The sequence below is a fragment of the Dendrobates tinctorius genome, unplaced genomic scaffold (genome assembly GCF_039654945.1).
Source record: "Dendrobates tinctorius isolate UK_male_01 unplaced genomic scaffold, ASM3965494v1 ptg000056l, whole genome shotgun sequence".
NCBI lineage: Eukaryota > Metazoa > Chordata > Amphibia > Anura > Dendrobatidae > Dendrobates > Dendrobates tinctorius.
Genome location: NW_027361724.1, coordinates 7,882,705 through 7,896,877, shown reverse-complemented (window position 1 = coordinate 7,896,877; position 14,173 = coordinate 7,882,705). Strand labels below are relative to the sequence as shown.

Here is a 14,173-nt window from a genome sequence, read left to right as displayed (position 1 = left end):
TCTATCCATATATCTATCCTATATCTATCCATATCTATCCCATATCTATCTATCCCATATTTATCTATCTATCCTATATCTATCTATCTATCCAATATCTATCTATCTATCTATCTATGTCATACCTATCTAATATCTATCTATCTACCTATTCCATCTATCTAATTGTAAGTCACACTACAGCTTGTCTCCATGTAGCCCTAACCTAGTAATACTCCACATTTTCTTGGAGTTGTAGTTGTTTCTTTAGTATATGACCCCTGGAGAAAGTGTCTCTACTACCATGCAGAGATGTAACACAGTAAGTTACTGGTTATTGCTGTAGATGGCCACTAGGGGTAGCTAGACTCAGAAACAAATCCCTGGCTAGCGAGCAGGAACATTGTTGCTGGTAACCTTCCAGGCACAGTACAATGCTGGGCAGCCCCGGACCCTGCCACCAGGAGTACCCAGCCTCCATCCTGCCAGTCCAGGACCCTGCCACCAGGAGCTCCCAGCCTCCATCCTGCCAGTCCAGGACCCTGCCACCAGGAGCTCCCAGCCTCCCTCCTGCCAGTCCTGCTGCTTTATAAAGGGAAAACTCTTCCTGAGATATTCAGGGGGACACAGTGAGGGGAAGCTTCCACCTCCACACTTGTCCCCTGCCTGCAGTTCCTCCTGGGTCCTCACTTGCTGCCTCTATTCACTCTATATGGAACTAGATGAAAAAAAAAATCCAGGAGGCTGGGAGAGATGGGAGAGGTGTCATCTGTGGGCAAGTGGTGACTGTGCTCCTTGCAGTGGCTACCTGCCTTGAGGGTTGGACTCGGGGATTAACCCATGCTGTGCTGCCTGGCAGACTGAAGCACCAGACAATTAGGTGAGTAAACCTTTGAACTTTCCCTCTTCCCTTGCTGCCTCCTGTGATAAAAGCCTTGCCCCATGTGATGGCAGAGAAAAAGGAGCTGGAGCTGACAGCATCCCTCAGAGCCCAGATGGAGCGCTGACATCGGTGCCTGTCGGGAAACTTCTTGGGAGACGTTGGATTATTTATCATCGTGGACAATTTTTATTCCATTTATTTACATTTTTTTTACATATATATATTTTTTTTCAAAAGCCGTATAGTCTGCACATGGTTTTATTAGTAACTGATGGGACTCACTAATTACACTGAAATGTTTAATGTCAATATTCTGTGGGTGGAAATCAGGAGTTAACCCATGGTGTGCTGCCAGGAGGACCAGAAGGAAACAGACTGGGCTGAGTAAGGAGCAAGATCTGGGTGAAGAACATCAACAAACACTACTGCTACTTCTGCAGCAACTGGCACTACAAGTACCAGCAGCCTCTCCAACCTGCTAACAGCCAGCAAAGGTAGGACATACATCAGGCACCTTTAAACCTCCCCTTGAATGACAGGTTGGCTTTGCAGTAGCTGTGGGATGAGGCTATTTACCTCCACTCTGTGATACATTCTGTCACCCACTTCCAGCAGGAAATGTAACTTCTGTGTATCACAGGCAGGCGTCCCTGGCAGATGGGGAAATCAATCCCATGGCTTTCATTGTGAGTCACATGAAAAGTCCTAGATGGGATCTGTCAGTAAACATCAGAGTCCATCCCGATGATGAATGCCCTGTGCACCGGCCACAGCCCAGATCCTGCACGGAAGGAGGTTAACGCCGCGCACCGTACACAGGCGTTCAGCCTTATTACATGTCCCGTGTTTATGGTGTAAATATTATTACAGCACCGGCTTTATGTTAGGAGATGGAAGAGATAAATAAGTGGTCATGCCATAAGAGCACAAATGTCATTACATCCCCTTCTTTATATCATCATGAGGTATAAGAGGTCAGTACTGGTGTATCAAGATACTACCGAGAATCAAAAAGGAGTCACATGCTAAGATAATAACTACCAAAAAAGTGCTGGATGAGAATCTAACTTTACTTCCAGCAGTCTGTTCTATGAATAGAGTATGAATAGACAATGTGTATGTGTATACTGTAGTTACACGTCTATATCTATCTGAAACATCCAAAAAAAATGGACAAAGGCTTTTTGGAGTTGAAAAGTTGTTTTTTTTGCACACCTGAAGTATTAAAAGTTTGTTCACTTTTTTATATCACTGTAGTGTGCTTTTTTGCATTCACCGTTTATTATTTTGTTACTGGGCGGTAACCTGCAGGCTGGCACTCATCACCTGCTTTTTGGTTTAGCTTGTGCTGAGTCATCTTTTTTAACTATCTATCTATCTATCTATCTATCTATCTATCTATCCATCTATTATCTATCTATTGTCTATCTGTCTCATCTATCCATCTATTATCTATCTATTGTCTATCTGTCTCATCTATCTATCTATCTATCTATCTATCTATCTGTCTATCTGTCTATCTATCTATCATCTATTTATCATCTATTTATCATCGATCTATCATCTATCTAGTTACAAAATAGATAAAAAATGCCAGCACTCCAAAATGAGCAAAAATGAAAATAGCCCTATGCCATATGGACAATTAAATTTTTTAGTGCTGCATATTTATTATTTTTTTATCTATTTTTAACTGGATATTTACTTGCAAGGTTTTGCACCCTACCTCACTTCTAAGGTATTGGTGCAGTTATATTTGCTGTCTTTCTATCTATCTATAATCTATCTATCCACATATATATATTATAATTTATATATAAATCAAGAAAAAAGGGCAGCACTACCAAAATAATACAGCAGGTGCAAAACCTATTCAGCAGTGTCCAAACAGCCAAAATGACAAAAGGAAAAAAAAATAGGCAGCACTCAAATTAAATGTGAAAAAAGTGGATACTTTACTGATCCTCAGATGGCATCGTTTCAACGGTGACCCGTCTTTGGCTTGACAAAAACGGGTCACCGTTGAAACGTTGCCATCTGAGGATCAGTAAAGTATCCACTTTTTTCACATTTAATTTGAGTGCAGCCTATTTTTTTTCCTTATATATATATATTGCTCTCTCCTTGTATATACAAGTGCTTCTCACCAAATTATAGTATTATCAAAACGTTAATTTCAGTTCTTGAATACAAAAACTGAAATTCATCTATTACATAGTCATTACACACAGAGGGATCTATTTCACGTGTTTACTTCTGTTAATGTTGATGATTATGGCTTACAGCCAATGAAAACCCAAAAGTCATTATCTCAGTAAATTAGAATAATTAACAAAAAACACATAGGCTTCCTAAGCATTTAAAAAGGTCCCTTAGTCTGTTTCAGTAGGCGCCACAATCATGGGGAAGACTGCTGACTTGACAGATGTCCAGAAGGCAGTCACTGACACACTCCACAAGGACGATAAGCCACAAAAGGTCATTGCTAAAGAAGCTCACTGTTGAGAGAGTGCTGCATCCAAGCCTAATAATGGAAAGTTGAGTGGAAGGAAAAAGTGTGGTAGAAAAAGGTATACAAGCAACCGGGATAACTGCAGCCTGGAAAGGATTGTTAAGAAAAGCCATTCAAAAATTTGGGGGAGATTCACAAGGAGTAGACTGCTGCTGGAGTCATTACTTCAAGAGCCACCACACACAGACGTATCCAGGACATGGACTACAAGTGTCACATTCCATGTGTCAAGCCTCTCATAACCAATAGACAACGCCAGAAGCGTCTTACCTGGGCCTAGGATAAAAAGAACTGGACTGTTGTCACTGGTCCAAGGTGATGTTTTCAGATGAAAATAAATTTTGAATTTAATTTAGAAATCAAGGTTCCAGAGTCTGGAGGAAGAGTGGAGTAGCACACAATCCAAGCTGCTTGAGGTATAGCGTGAAATTTCCACAATCAGTGATGGTTTGGGGAGCCATGTCTTCTGCTGGTTTAGGTCCAATGTGCTTTATGAAGACCAATGTCAGCGCAGCCGTCTACCAGGAAATTTTAGGGCACTTCATGCTTCCCTCTGCCGACAAGCTTTTTGGAGATGGAAATTTCATTCTCCAGCAGGACTTGGCACCTGTCCACACGGCCAAAAGTACCAATACCTGGTTTACAACAACAGTATCACTGATGCTTGTTTGCCCAGCAAACTTGCCTAACCTTAACCCCATAGAGAATCTATGGGGTATTGTCAAGAGGAAGATGAAAGACACCAGACCCAACAATGCAGACGAGCTGAAGGCTGCTATCAAAGCAACCTGGGCTTCCATAACCCCTCAGCAGTGCCACAGGCTGATCTCCTCCATGCCACATTGATGCAGTAATTGATGCAAAAGGAGCCACGACCAAGTATTGAGTGCATTTACTGAACATACATTTCAGTAGGCCAACATTTCGGATTTTAAAATCATTTTTTCAAGCTGGTGCTATAAAGTATTCTAATTTACTGAGATAATGACTTTTGGGTTTTCATTGGCTGTAAGCCATAATCATCAACATTAACAGAAATAAACACGTGAAATAGATCACTCTGTAATGACTCGGTAATATGAGTTTCACTTTTTGTATTGAAGAACTGAAATAAATTAACTTTTTGATGATATTCTAATTTTGTGAGAAGCACTTGTTTATATAAAATCCAAAAAAGAGGCAGTATATCCAAAATAATGAAAAAGTATCATTTATTCACCACCACCAGTTTCATCTCTCTCTGTGGAGCCTTACTCAAGCATTATCTGCTTAAAGGGAACCTGTCACCAGAAATAAAATGGTATTAACCTGTGTATCTGGGGTTAATCTGCAGGTTAATAGAGTTATTATGCTGAAGGTCCCTGCACTCAGCCTAAAGCTTCGGGGAGAAAATGAACTTTATTGCCCCCCGGCAGCGCTCCTGTTTCAGTCATGGGGGCGGCGCTGTCGCAGTCACCGCTCTGCGAAGCAAATACTCCCCCGGCACTGAGTAACCCTGGCTCTGCATTGATTCTGGCTGTCAGTCAGTGCTGCGGGTGCAGTTACAGCAGCTGTTCTCTATTCTCAGAGCGGTGACTTAACCAGCGCCAACCCCCCGTGACTGAAATGGGAACGCTGCCTGGGGCAATAAAGTTAATTTTCTTCCTGCTGCGTTAGGATAAGGGCGGGGACCGGACAACACTATTAAACTACAAATTAAACCCATATCTGCAAATTAATAGCACTTTTTTGGTGACAGGTTTCCTCTAAGAAAGGCTCCATACAGAGAGCTGAGACGTAGCTGGTGTTGAGGAGGATCCTTACTTTTTCACTATTTTTGGGTGTGCTGCCTCCCTTTTCGGATTTTTGTATCTTTGATTGGAAACTTTGCCAGTTTCTTTGGGAGAGCCTTGCACCCATTCAGTGCTGCTAAGTATATATATATATATACACACACACACATACATGTATGTAGAAGGCAAAGCCTGGGTTATTAGCCACAATGCAATGGTCATGAGACCTTACTCAGATGGACTTTTACTTTCGGGGAGTTTTTGAAGATTAGGTATATTCAAGAAAACCATGTGGCGTGGTATACCTATCTCTGCAGCTATATATATATATATATATTTAGATATATTTATTGTATATAACTCAGCTGTATATAAATATTCAATAACCAATCAATGCTACATCTAAGAAACACAGCACTGCTACAGAATATCTGGCAAGGTCTAGGATAAAGCTGAGCTCGTCTACATCTAAGACCGGATTCATGGTCTGAGTGTGGACCACAATGTCTGGGCTGTCAGTCGGTGACCTGATACAAACACATAAATGCCTATGATGCTGATGCGTGCTGGTCAGGAGACCCACTGCTGGTCTGGAGAAGCCATGGTCCATACTGTAAATGTGACTATGGACATGGCCTCACACTGTGCTGCTGGATAAATCTGACAAACGTGGCTGCGCTGTGTATCTACATCATCTCAGCTCCTATGACATCTGAAAATGTGCACTATCACAGCACTGCTATATCTGACAAAGTCATCTCTGCAATATAATGCAGATGAATAGGGCGGCATTGCAACCCGCACGGTGCTGTGACCTCGACAAACAAGTCACAAAAAATCTAACTGGTTGTGACTTTCCATTTTGATTGCCGTGGTGCCCTACGGGTCGCAATGTGAATCCATTCACCTGCATTGTGTGCAAAGTAGCAGCGGCACAGAGCAATCATTTACTGTGCGGTCCTAACACTGACAACTCTGCTACATTTATCACTCGGCCCTGAGTAACCTAAGCTCCGCTGTGCATCTACATTGCATCAGCTCCTCAAACTGTCAGGTCCTCTTCACAAATCACTGGCAAATGCCTGCAGATGACTTCTACTAAGGAAAGTCTGCAAAATGTTCCACTGCTCTGTGATACGAGTACATCACTAATAATTCATGGGAAAGCCCTATTTTTTACAGTTTAGTTTAAAGAGGTTTGAGGATTTGTCAATGAAGTTAATTTAACTGAATGGTTAAAGAAGTCAAATGTAGCTGTACATATGTGTATTGTTAAAGGTGATCGCATATGTTAGGGTTCCCCAACTCCAGACCTCAAGGCCCACCAACAGGTCATGTTTTCAGGATTTCCTTAGTATTGCCCAGGTTACAATTGCTTCACCTGTACAATACAAGGGAAATCCTGAAAACATGACCTGTTGGTGGGCCTTGAGGTCTGGAGTTGGGGAACTCTGGCATATCTATCTATCTACAGTATCTATCTATTTATCTATGTATTTATCTATCTACAGTGGCATGTAAAAGTTTGGGCACCCCTGGTCAAAATGACTGTTATTGTGAACAGTTAAAGAAGTTAAAGATGAAATGATCTCTTAAGAGACCTAACGTTAAAGATGACACATTTCCCTTGTAATTTATGCAAAAAAAATATGTTGTCATTTTTTTACATTTTAAAAATTACAAAAAGGAAAATGGGCTGATACAAAAGTTTGGGCACCCTTGGAGATTTTTGTGATCCGATAATCTTGACCAAGGTTTCAGACCTTAATTAGCCTATTAAGGTTATGGCTTGCACACCGTCATCATTAGGAAAGGCCATGTGATAGAAGATTCTCAGGTTTATAAAAAAGCCTCCTCTAACCTTGAACCAAAAAACAGCAGCCATGGGTCCTTCTAAGCAGCCGCCTAGCACTCTTGAAAATGGTGGAGGCCCACAAAGCAGGAGAAGGTTATAAGAATATAGCAGACCTTTTTCAAGTTGCCCGTTCTTCAGTTCAAAATGTAATTAAGAAATGGCAGCTAACAGGACTCTGGAGTTGTGTTAAATTGTTCTACTGTTCAGAGACAAATGTGGCCTTCATGGAAGAGTGATCAGAAGGAAACCTCTCCTGCGTCTTCACCATGAAATTCAGCGTCAGAAGTATGCAGCAGAATATCTAAACAAGTCTGATGTATTTTGGAAACAAGTCCTGTGGACTGTTGAGCTTAAAATAGAACTCTTTGGCCTCAATGATCAAAGGTATGTGTGGAGAAAAAAGGGCACAGAATTTCAGGAGAAGAACATTTCACCAACCATTAAGAATGGGGTGGATCAATTATGCTTTGGGGTTGTGTTACAGCCAATCGCACGAGAAAGATTTCATGGGTAGAGGGAAGAATGGGTGCAATGAAATTTCAACACATTCTTGATGCAAACACAACACCATCTGTAAAAAAGCTGAATTTGAAAACAGGATGGCTTCTACAAATGGATAATGATCCTAAACATGCTTCAAAATCCACAATAGACTTCAAAAGGTGCAAGCTGAAGATTTTACAATAGCCCTCACAGTCCCCTGATCTGAATATCATTGAAAATCTGTGGCTAGACCTCAAGATAGCAGTGCATGGAAGACGACCCAGGAATCTCACAGAACTGGAAGAATTTTCCAAGGAAGAATGCATGAAAATCCCTCAAACAAGAATTGAAAGACTCTTGGCTGGCTACAAAAAGGGATGCTACTAGATACTGACCATTCAGTGTGCCCAAACTTTTGCATGAGCCCATTTTACTTTTTTTAATTTTTTAAATCTTAAAGATGAAAATATGTAAACATTTTTTTAACCTAAAATACAAAGGAAATGTGTAATCTTTAGGCCTTTTAGAGATCATTTCATATCTATCTATCTATTTATCTATCTATCTATTCCATATCTATCTATCTATCTATCTATTCCATATCTATCTATCTATCTATCTATCTGTCTGTCTGTCTGTCTGTCTGTCTTTGGGTTTTGAAGCTTGGCATGGTCTTGGCTTTGTTATCATGTTGAGAAACAGATCTATTTTCATGTCAAGGCTCATATTTATTGAATGAGGGCGTTCCAGGAGTGTCTCAGGTAATTAGGTGTGCGTGTGACTGATCCCCTGACCAAGGTGTATGTGGAATCATTGAATTTTAATAAGCCTGTGTCTAAGTACCGTCTATTGAAGACAGCCATGCCATCCTCTGCTGGAATGCAGTGTGTTAATCACACTTTGATGAAACCTGCTGTGCTGTGTAACCTTTCAAATATCGAGACCAACGTTACACATTTAGCAACTAAGTCTGAAATTAGATTTCCGGAGCCGTGTGTGATCTAGATTCAAAGTGAGACATTTGCCGCGTGCTTCAGGGAGGTTGGTTTTGAACATTGCAAATACTCCGGCATTATCTGCGCCTGAATGCTGCGCTATTTGAAGTTTTACTCTCTTTGGGTGATGATTAGGAGTTTCTGCGCAAGAGGGAGGCGTGGACGCAGCGCGGTGTTCCTTTCAACCATCAACAGCAAAACCAAGAACAAGTATCTGAGTCAAGGGCAACGGGAAGGAAGGTGGTAGAAAGGGAATATCAGATTGTGGTGAACTAGATGGAAGGGCTAAAAATAAAGATTTGCAGAAAAAGATGCTTCAATGGGTTATTAGGAGGGTGGAACATATGCTGAAATATAAGAAAGCAAAAGCCATAAATATATAACTAATAATGGTAATCTAACATAAAGATGAAGCAGGGATATCACATTGTGCCTCGCATTCTGCAGATCTTTACACAGTGCGATTGATTGCCGCTAAAAATCATATCTACTGCACGGAGTAGGGTGGAATTTTATCAATATTCTTCTATAAAAATAAAAACAAAGACAGCTACTCAAATGTATTCCAAAAGAAACCCCTCCTTTTTAATCTTTATTTACATATTAAATTGATCGTAATCTATGTGTGCGAACTTTCTAATTTTGATATACAATTACGAAGTAACCATGGTGCCCCAGAGCAGACCTTGTAACAGGATCCCACTCCACCATGGCGACCTTCACTAGAGAGTTCAGCTTCTGATTATTTGGGATACAGAGTTGCCACAGTACAGGTATAATGCACACAGTAATGTCACATTACAGGCATATTGCACACAGTGATATCATAGAACAGTCATAATGCACACAGTGATGTCACAGTACAGGCATAATGCACACAGTGATATCCTAGAACAGTCATAATGCACACAGTGATGTCACAGTACAGGCATAATGCACACAGTGATGTCACAGTACAGGCATAATGCACACAGTGATATCATAGAACAGTCATAATTCACACAATGATGTCATAAAACAGGCATAATGCACACAGTGATGTCACATTACAGGCATAATGCACACAGTGATATCCTAGAACAGTCATAATGCACACAGTGATGTCACAGTACAGGCATAATGCACACAGTGATATCATAGAACAGTCATAATTCACACAATGATGTCATAAAACAGGCATAATGCACACAGTGATGTCACATTACAGGCATAATGCACACAGTGATATCCTAGAACAGTCATAATGCACACAGTGATGTCACAGTACAGGCATAATGCACACAGTGATATCATAGAACAGTCATAATTCACACAATGATGTCATAAAACAGGCATAATGCACACAGTGATGTCATAGAACAGGCATAAAGCACACAGTGATGTCATAGAACAGGCATAATGCAGACAGCGATGTTATAATAGAGGCATAATACACACAGTGATGTTCTAATAGAGACATAATGCACACAGTGATGTCACAGTACAGGTATAATATATACAGTGATGCCACAGTATAGGCATAATGCACACAGAGATGTCATAGTATAGGCATAATGCATTCATCAATGTCATATTACAGGCATATTTCCCACAGTGATGACACAGTACAGGCATAATTCACACAGTGATATCATATTATAGCCATAATTCAAATAGTGATGTCTCAGTACAGTTGTAATGCACATTATGAAATTAAAGCACAGGAAAAATGCACACAACAACGTCACTATCTGCACCATGACATCTCATCATGGGAAATAAATATAATGATGTCACAGGTAGGCATTGCACCCCAATACAAGGATTATGCAATGATATTTTAATGAAATAATTCATAAGGTAATGTGACAGTAAAACGGTGATAAAAGAAGCAAGGGTATCTATAGTAAAACTTAGGATGGGGTCATATTCCATTACCCATAACCACTTGCATTGTTCATAGCCATTACTAGTTGCACCTTATGCTTCCTATAAAATAGGCCCTTAGTAGCTGGCTGAGCCCTATAGCCGCTGCTGTAATCGGTTCCTAAATAGTTGCCTACATGTATCACACTGTGGTCTTCATTAAGGAAGGGGGGCCTCAAACTGTCCCTGGAACTGGGACCCTAACTATCCCTGTCGCGGGCGTACTCTTAAAGGTAGAAATGCCTGAGTCTCTGCCCTTACATTGCTCCTGTCAAACCCTGATCTGTCCCCTCCCGCACCCGATGAGGAATGGGACAGAAATGTAAGGTAAGCAAGACACAAAGACAAAGCAGGGATAACAGAAAGCCATAAATATTCATCACTCACCAAAGAGAGAAGTATATAGAGAAGAATAAGAATGTACCAACCAAATGGGAATAGGACAATAAGTAAAGAATACACCTAAAAACAGCAGGCAGCAATTTCAAGCAGCAACAACATTCTCCAACGCATCACAGCGTCTCCAACGAGCTAGGAAGCCAAGCTTTCACACACAGGTTAATGGAAGATCTGTGATTCACAATACATAGTGATCTTCTAACCCCAGATCTCCCAGGAGGACGTGACACACTTGTGACAGCATGGTAATACTGTATTTCTAAAACTTTACATTTTTGTCTCATTATACAGTAACATGAGTCATGTTGCATAAGTATACTTTTACACACCTATACTTGTAGGTTAATTTGCCTCAGGACTAGTGATGAGCGAGTATACTCATTGCTCAGGTTTTTCCGAGCATGCTCGGATGTCCTCCGAGTATTTTGGCGTGCTCGGAGATTTAGTTTGTGTCGATGCAGCTGCATGATTTGCGGCTGCTAGACAGCCTGAATACATGTGGGGATTGCCTGTTTGTTAGGGAATCCTACATGTATTCAGGCTGTCTAGCAGCCACAAATCATGCAGCTGCATCGACACAAACTAAATCTCCGAGCACGCCAAAATACTCGGAGGACACCCGAGCATGCTCGGAAAAACCTGAGCAATGAGTATACTCGCTCATCACTACTCAGGACATACAGTATATACAACTGTAGCAAGGATCCATAATTATGACACCTACTGAAATCTATGCTGTCAGAACATGTGACTCTGTCTGGGGTGTCTCAACCCAGTGTTGAATGAGTTCATCGCTTCACTTCTGAGTTATTGTCACTTCCAAACTGCTCCGCTTCGGCAGCATGAGAGGAGCACAGGGGCACTGACGATAGCCGGGTCCAGCAATCCCGCCAGATTAAGAGCTGCGCTCATAAACTCTATATCATAGAGCTTTTAACCATTGTTCTAATTGCCTAAGAGACCAACCACCATTGATAGACTTCAGAGGTGACAGATAACCTAGGAAAATCACAGTAAACTATAGAATTAAAAATTTCCCCATCATTATAAAGAACAGAAAGGGTTTTTAAAGTAAATCTGTCACCAGGTTTTTGCTTCCTAATCTGAGAGCAGCATAATATAGGGGCAGAGATCCTGATTCCAGTGATGTGTCACTTACTGAGCTGCTTAGTGTAGTTTTTTTTTTATAAAAATCATTGTTTTATCAGCAGGAGATTATCACTACAGGACTTCTTAGCCTGGTGCACAGTGTACACAGAACTCTGTCAATCAGTGGTGTGAGGGTGGAGTTATACCAGTTATCGAGTTCAGGATAAAAAAACGCTAGATGTGCAGCTGATAAAACTGTGATTTTATCAAAATTACAGCAAGCGGACCAGCAAGTGTCACATCATTGGAATCAGGGTCTCTGTCCGTACATCACTCTCCTCCTAATTGGGATAGCAAAAACCAGGTAACAGTTTTCAATTAACAAGAGGTAAATTGCAAAGTGCTTTGGACCATTTATGATGATGAGAAAAACCCTTCAAAAAATGGGAACGCAAGGATTTTTTTTTCCTTATATGCCAAATGCAAAGGGTCAAAACCAGTTTTACTCCAAGGTCACTCCGTTGACCCATCGCTCACCAGTGCCAAACAACTTCCAGCATCTCAGACCATTAGAATATGGCACTTGGAGAAAACAGTGGGCTATCAGGGGCTCTTCACTCACCTCCAACTTAGGCATTGCTAATGTTAAATCAGGGCCACATGTCCTTTTTGTTAAAGGAGGTTCTGTAATATAACAAGTCGCTACATCAGATTTGCCTGTTTTCACAAGAAAGACGTATATGTTAATTTGTGGCTAAAAATAAAATGTCTTTCTATAGAATCTAATGTTGGCCATTAGTGGATGAAGCGCAGGTTGTAATGAGCGCAGAAGGCTGTAATTTCTGAATTGTTTCATCATTTCAAAGTGACTTTGTGGGCAGCAGCGCTCCGCGGCTTGTGTACTGCTTGCGGTTTGGTCAGTCACTTTAGATGTACAGTAGATCAAGCATAAATGTAGATATATTTAGAATAATGTTCCTCCTTGACGAGCTTCTTACATAAAGACGGCAATTAATCTCGTCCGTGAAAATTGTTATTTTTTTACTTCCTAAATTAGCATCCTGACTTCTCCTCCCTTTTTACGCACATTTCACTTGGAGGTGTTACCATTTAGTAATTTATCAACTTTGCTCTACACCATTCACAGATCTAGCCAAATTATTGGATATGCTTAGCAGAAGTTATAAGGGAACATATTGGAGGACAGGTAGGTAAAGTGTTTATGGTGAGAAGTTAGAAAAAAGCTTTGGAGCAATTGCAAATTATAGTAAATATATTAGGTCCCAGTTAACTCGGCCCTGCCAAATTTTTGGCAAAATGGAAATGATGAGGGATAATTGTAAAAAGTGCAACATTTTTTCCAAAATGTGGGATGCACATAAAGTTGTGTGATAGTTCTACGCAGGAAATCTGCTGCATAGCCATTAAAGGGGTTATCCACTACTCGGACAACCCCTTACTCAATCCTCATGTTTCACCTTGTAAAGTAATATCACTTATACTCACCTCTGGCCTCTCCGAGGGATCAAGTAACATTATGGCACGCAATCCCTGAACACAATCAGCAGCTGCTTCACTCTCCCCGCTTTCGGACAAATCACATATATCCAGAGGAAGTCAGAGCTGCTGCTGCTCTCACTTTTTCCGGATGTACGTGATACGTTCAAAGGCGGGGAGAGTGAAGCGGCTGCTGATTGTGTTCAGGGATTGCTTGACATAACAATGTTACGCGATCTCCGGGAGAGGCAGTGCCGACACAGTTGAAACAGCACCGGCACCAGAAGTGAATATAAGGCCGGAGTCACACTTGCGAGTGTGATGTGAAAAACTTGCGCGAGTCTCTAACATCAATACCCGGCACTGCCGCCGGCCCTCAGAAGCGGAGTGTGCGGCTGCAGAGAAATACATGCAGCCGCACACTCTGGTCCCTAGTGCTGGCGGCAGTGCCGGGTATTGATGCGAGAGACTTGCACGAGTTTCTCGCATCACACTCGAAAGTGTGACCGCGGCCTAAGTGTTATTATTTTACAAGGAGGGAACAGGATTGAGAAGGGATTGTACACTACTCGGACAACCCATTCTCAATCTTCCCCCTTGTAAAATAGTAAAGGTCCCGTCACACCTAGCGACGCTATAACGATCCCGACAGCGATGCGACACGACAGGGATCGTTGCCGCATCGCTATGTGGTCGCTATTGAAATGTAAGACAGTCCAATCTACCCAACGACGGAGCAACGATCTAGCGTGTCATAGCGACCTTTGTCTTTGTAATGATGTCGGTGGTCGTTGGGACCCTGTC

At 41.4% G+C, this 14,173-nt stretch overlaps 1 protein-coding gene across 3 annotated transcripts in view; it reads left to right on the top strand.

The window, feature by feature from the left end:
* The first annotated feature begins 381 nt into the window (after window positions 1-381).
* Window positions 382-14,173, top strand: part of ZNF385B (zinc finger protein 385B) — an 837,627-nt gene continuing 823,835 nt past the window's right edge. Inside the window, exon 1 of one of the 3 annotated variants that reach the window (XM_073577477.1) lies at window positions 382-1,356. The gene's annotated coding sequence lies outside the window, so the exon portion shown is untranslated. The remainder of the gene's footprint in view (window positions 1,357-14,173) is intronic. The other 2 variants (XM_073577475.1, XM_073577474.1) reach the window with 2 other exon arrangements.